Source organism: Chiloscyllium punctatum, chromosome 52 (assembly GCF_047496795.1).
Source record: "Chiloscyllium punctatum isolate Juve2018m chromosome 52, sChiPun1.3, whole genome shotgun sequence".
NCBI lineage: Eukaryota > Metazoa > Chordata > Chondrichthyes > Orectolobiformes > Hemiscylliidae > Chiloscyllium > Chiloscyllium punctatum.
The window spans coordinates 18,942,430-18,948,429 of NC_092790.1; the positions used below are offsets into that span (position 1 = coordinate 18,942,430).

General features: G+C 39.8%; 1 long non-coding RNA gene across 1 annotated transcript in view; it reads right to left on the reverse strand.

Moving 5' to 3' along the window:
- LOC140470844 (uncharacterized) overlaps nucleotides 1–5,363 on the reverse strand; it is a 49,993-nt gene extending 44,630 nt beyond the window's left edge. Inside the window, exon 1 of the long non-coding RNA XR_011956746.1 lies at nucleotides 5,194–5,363. This is a non-coding gene — a long non-coding RNA (uncharacterized lncRNA). The remainder of the gene's footprint in view (nucleotides 1–5,193) is intronic.
- Between the last annotated feature and the right edge of the window lie 637 nt (nucleotides 5,364–6,000).

Below are 6,000 nucleotides of genomic sequence, written 5' to 3' on the forward strand. Positions count from 1 at the left end.
ATGTTTGGGTAATTGTCAATCTCAGCCTGCCAGTTTCTGCTATGTGAATAGAAGAAGTTAAAAACTAACAGTCCCTGTCAGGTTTTGCTTTGTGAAGTTATAGTTAAGTTTAGTTAAGAATCCTTCCCAATCGGGGTCTGAATTGTTAATGTATTTATCAAAGTTTGCGTGACATATTTTCTTTTGTGAACATGTGAATGTAGTTATCAATTCTCCCTGGTAGTTTCTGCTCTGTGAATATGAAAATGTAGTTATTAATCTCAAAATATAAACCAAAGAACTGCAGAAGCTGGAAATCAGAAACAAAATCAAATTGCTGGAAAAGCTCAGCAGGTCTGACAATTGTCTGTGGACAGAAATCAGAGTTAAAAATTCCAGTCCAGTAACCCTTCCTGAGAACTGATGGTAGCCAGGAAATGATTAGTTTTTCTGCAGAAGGTAGGGTATGTTGAAGGGTCAGGAGTAAGTGGTAGATGGATGTAGAATCCAAAGAATACGGTCAGAGGAGGAAGGTGAATCACCATTAACAGGGACTGTTAGTGACTGTTGGTGTATAATAGCAGACCTTGTGATAAAAAAGCCTGGTGTGAGAGATTCTGGGTAATGACATGTGAGAGCTCTAGCCCTAGTTGTAGAACTCAATATTGGGTCCAGAAGGCTGTTGTGTTCCCAACCAGAAAATGAGGTACTGTTCTTCCAGCTTGCACTGAGTTTTAGCTGGAGCACTGCAGCAAGCCTGAGGCAGAGATGTTCATCAGGGAACTGGGTGATGTGTTGAAGTGGCTGGCAAGTGGAAGCTCAGGGTCTTGTTTTCTGGACAGAATGTAGGTGTTTGGCAAGTGGACACCCAATCTACACTCAGTTTCCCCAGAATAGAGAAGACTATGTGGCAGCTAGGAAAATGCACGCACTCAGTTCTGAGGAAGGGTCACTAGACCTCAAATGTAACTCTGATTTCTTGTGTTATCTATCTCTACCTGTCAGTTTCTCCTGTGAATATCAGAGTGTCATTATCAAACCGTACATTTCAACTTAAGTAATTTGAAACAGAGTGTTATCAATCTGTTCCAATAAGTTTCTGCTTTGTGAATGAGAATGTTTTTCTCTGAAATGTCCTGCCACGTGCATTTGACCAATCTGTCCCTGTTATATTCTGCTCTGTGTAACTCAGGATGTAGCTGTGAATCTGTATTTGTCAACGTCCAGTTTATAAATGCGCAAATGCATTTATCAGATTGTACCTGCCAGTGTTTTTGAAGCGTGTGTGGGGGTTTGGGGGGGTTTGTTTAAGTTTCTGCAGAGTGAATATGTGACAGCAGCCATCAATCTCCATCTGTCAGTTTTTGTTGTGTCCACATGAGAGTTCAGGAATTGAGCATGTCTGTTTGTGCTGTGTGACTGAATGTCAAGTGCTCAATCAGTACCAGTCACTTTCAACTCTCATGCATCAAAAGTTGTTTAATTCGCTGACAGCCAATAATATTCTATGAGTCCAACGATGACAAGAAATCTATTCTTGTTTGCCATCTGGTTCACTAATGTCCTCTAAGCAAGGAAGCTGCCATCCTTACCTGGTCTGGCCTACATGTGTCTCCAGACCCACAGCAATGTGACTGACACACAACTACCCCCTGGACAGTTAGGGCTGGGCAATAAGTGCTGGCCTCGTCAGTGATTCTCTCATCCCATGAATGAATTTAGGAAAAAGAATTCTCTATGACTGTGATTGATTCTGTGATAGTAGATTTTAGGGTGTTGTGATTGGGCCTTAATCTCTTCTGCATTATGTAATTTATCACAGTCACAAAATAGGTCCAGACATTCGGCCCATTTGTGTCCAGACTGGGACATTCTGTTCTTCACCTGTTCTCCATACTAGTTTCCAGTAACTGTTGGGATTCTGAACTTTATCCACTCACTACCAGTATCTCTATCTAAATGCTAATTTGAGATTATTTCTGCGGTTACCTGTCTTTGATAACTATAGTGCCAGTTTTGTTCTGTGAGCAACAGCATCAGGTAGAGTATGTGGATCTCATTCTCTTTCCATGTTCAGTTGTGCTTTTTTGGTCTAAATGATAAATTGATAAATTTGATCAATACTCACCTTTTGTGATTGAGGGATTAATGTTATCTTTGCCATGAATCTGAATTTTATTGCATTCAGACTTTAATATATTTTGTGTATGCAGTAATCTTTATCAGTTGCTGCTGGACACTAAGATATAACATCTGACACTAACTGATTAATGCTTTGGTGAATCAATTTATAACTGTCCATATTTGGAAATACCTGGGCCTAAATTTCATTTTTTTTTCCCTTTCAGCATTAACTGGCTGTGTGTGAGTGAGTTTTCTGTTGTGCTGCCAATCTGTATCACTTTAAAGGAGTGGCACTGGTCTATATCACACTGACACTTTTTTATGTCGCCTTGTGTTTCCCGTTCTGCATGTCATGATCTGATACATTTTATGAGGTGGGTTTAATCCCTTATAAATCATTGTTTCATATATTAAAAAAGTATGGAAATGCTTCTGCATTACTCAGGTCCTCAACCAGAATGTGAGTGTGGAGAAAGTGTGTGTTCATCAGCGCCAGGCTCAGTGTGAGAATGAGATTCATTTACTCTCTGATACTAGATATCAATGTGCTCCTTATTCTTGGTTATTGTGTTTCACAGTGCTTCAGTGTCATCCAAATTGAAACATGTCACTTTTAGTAACTGCTACTGTACTTCAGTGTTCAAACTTCTGCTACTTGACATGAATGAGGTATTATCCATTGCCACTGGAGTCAGCTCCTGTCCGTGAAAGTGGATGTGTTTGTATATCTGTTAATCTCTGGCACTGCACATGTAGTTCGAAAATATCTTTAGCTTTAATGCCTGTAGGATCCATGGACAACTGAACATGCAACACATTGCAGCAGAAAAGCATCTGTGCTTTTCTTCAGAATCAAGGGGAGAAAAGCAATGGACTTTTGTAACTCCTGCAGTGCAGAGTCTAACCGGGAACAATGGGGATATCAAGGTCTGGTTTTCAGAATGCTATCAATTTTTGCATGGTGACATGTTTTAACCAATGAATTAATGATCGGTATTAACTGAACCCATTTGCAACGAAGTGAACACTTCAACTGCATTGCAGCTGACTGACCACAGTGTTCCTTGTACAGGAAAGAGAATGGGCCAATTCTATTTTATTTACCAATGTGGACAGTATCTGGTGCAAGCCATTAGCAGACTCTTCTGTCGCTCTATGGTAGGGAGGGGAAAGTCAAAAGGACTTTTATTTTCCACCATTCTGTGAAAAATAGTTCAATAAATTGAATTTAACAATTTAAATATCAACTCCTGTTGGAAAAAAAAAATGAGCAGCTTGACAAACCGACCAATTTTGGCTTTCTCTTTCATTCTACAATGATTTAAATAGTAATGATCCGATTCCAATGACTCCTTCAGAAAACTATATCCTCATTCCTTGCTTTTTTTTGCACTATAATGAAGGGAGGGTCAAGAGGAATGCAGGGCTCTTCATAGAAAATCAAAACAAATTTTGAAATACATATACAATAATTTAAAATATTTCTTGCTGGACAGAAAAATAAAATAACTACAAAATGATGAAATGGAGAATGAGGTTACGATACAGATGGAGATGACAGCTTCTCTGCTGCCATGATAGTTTTACAAAAATGGAATGCTGGTTGAAAAGAATTAGAATTGTTAGCTCAGTCAACTGTTATGTTGTTAGAAACTGTCTTTGATCAGTCAGACTTAATAATTTGAAGAGACTTATTCTGTGCTGTAAATTTCTTTGACTTGAGATCTGAGAGTAGGAATCAGTTTGATGAAATGTTTTCTGCTAGTTGTGGTGTATATGAATTTTCATTACTTTTAGATGTTGGAATGAGTATTACAGGATGGTGTACAAATTTGCAACAATTGTAAATCAGTCAGTAGCTGTGTGTGAGAGAATGGTATGTGTGCAAGCACACATAAGAGCATGGATTGGAGATGGTGGTTGTGTGTACGTCAGGCTTTGGCTCAGAGGTTCATTTGGAACTGTTTAGTTGTTGTGCCTTTCACACAGGACTTCTATTTATCAAAAGATTAATTATCAAAAGATTAATTTTGTCCTTCTCAGTTACTGATAATGCCAAAGTTTCCTTCTATATTTTCAGAAATCCTTGCTGTAACAATGTAACAGAATGATCTGTTTGTTCACCTTGACTGTAACTTTAAAATTGCCTTCATTACATGTGGAGTTAATACAGTTCCTGAATGTATATTTCATAAGAGGATACAATCTATCCCTCTTCTGATGTTGCAAATGATAATTGACTAAGCATCATGGCATTTATTGGAACTGAGCTGTCGTGCATTGAGTATAGGGAGAAATTAAAAAATATATTTCATCAGTTGTGTTTGACTCTTGGATTGAATGTATACTTCTGGAAATTAAGCTCAATGTGTATCTAATTCAATCCACTCTGACTGTGGAAAGGATCTTCTCCAATCTGACAACAGTAACATATCTGCTGGTTGTTAGAAGCAGCTGGTCACACTTGGCTTTTAACTGAGGAAATATTACATTGTCTTGATCCATCAATCATTTGCCTGGAGGAAGACAGAGAGGGATATTTCCTGTAAATCACCAACAGAAAGACATCAACTGATCAATGCATTATTCAGGTCATTACCATGATAATTCTTTGTTTTTAAACAGGGCAATGTGAACAGAGCAAGGACTGGTTACACTCTAACTCTGAGCTCCTCCCAGTCTTTTTTGTCTGTTTGCGAAATTCTAAAACAATTTACTAAGGTACAAAAACTAAACAACATCTGCAAGTTCAATATTCAGTTCCCAATACATTAACTGTTGAAGGAAGAACAACAAGCACTACTTTCACAGTTAGATATACTGTCCTTTAATTACCTACTATTCAATGTCTATTCGCAACAAACAGCATGAAATAGAAGCCAAACAATGAAGTTCCATCAGAGTTTAGGTAATTTAAAACTACAAGAATATCCCACAGCAGCTTCTTCCCGCTCTGCCTCCCTCAGCAGGCCCACACACAGCCCGAGAAAGGCCTCTCTCTTCCCCCCAACCCGCTCACTCCAAGTTCCGGGACCAGTTCTTGCTCCGCTCGGCCTCTTACAAACAGCCCCCGGTTCTCCCTGAACTCACCCCGAATCAATCCCGGTCTCGGAGTCCCCTCTGTGTCCCAGGCTCCCATCCCGATGTGCTGCTGGAAGGAGCCTGCTGTTCCCTCCCTTCCCTGGGCGCTGATCTCTCCATTGCGGTCTGTTTCAAACAAACCTCCTGCACTCACTGAGTAAATGCTTTTCAATGGCAGCGCTGGGGGAGGGCCTCACGCATGCGTTCATCTAACCAGGAACTGTCAGCTTTGGAGGAAGGGCAGCATGCGACTAAAATGCAGGAATATATTATTCTCATTAAACTGACTGGGACAGCAGCGGTGATAAATCCAGCGCATTATTGGTGATTGAGATTAAAGCACAAATATTATTTCCAAAAAAGGGAATGTTTTCTCTAGAGCAGAGATGACTGCGGTGGGAACATGTAAATAAAGTATAAACGATTTATGAGGCTTGTGGGTCAGGGTGAATAGAGAGAGAGATGTTTTCCTTGTTTGAGCGAGCAATCACAAGTGATGCTTGGGTAATGATATGGTAAGTGTAAGGATTCTCGTTATGGTGAAGGGTTAGATGTAAAGATGTTGAGGGAATTTCAGAAAAATCTTTTCACTCAGCAAGTGGTGGAAATCTGGAAGACACTGCATGCGAAGGTAGTGGAGGCCAGAAACCTTAACCTTTAAAAAGTATTTGGATGAGCACTTCAAATGTCAGTTCCGGAGCCACCATTCACGGTGGGATATGAACGGACAATGTCTACCCAGTCAAACCAAAAAGAAACGTGTCTCCGTCTTTGAGTACGAGGAGCAGATACATCTTACGATTGGCGGTCCATGCC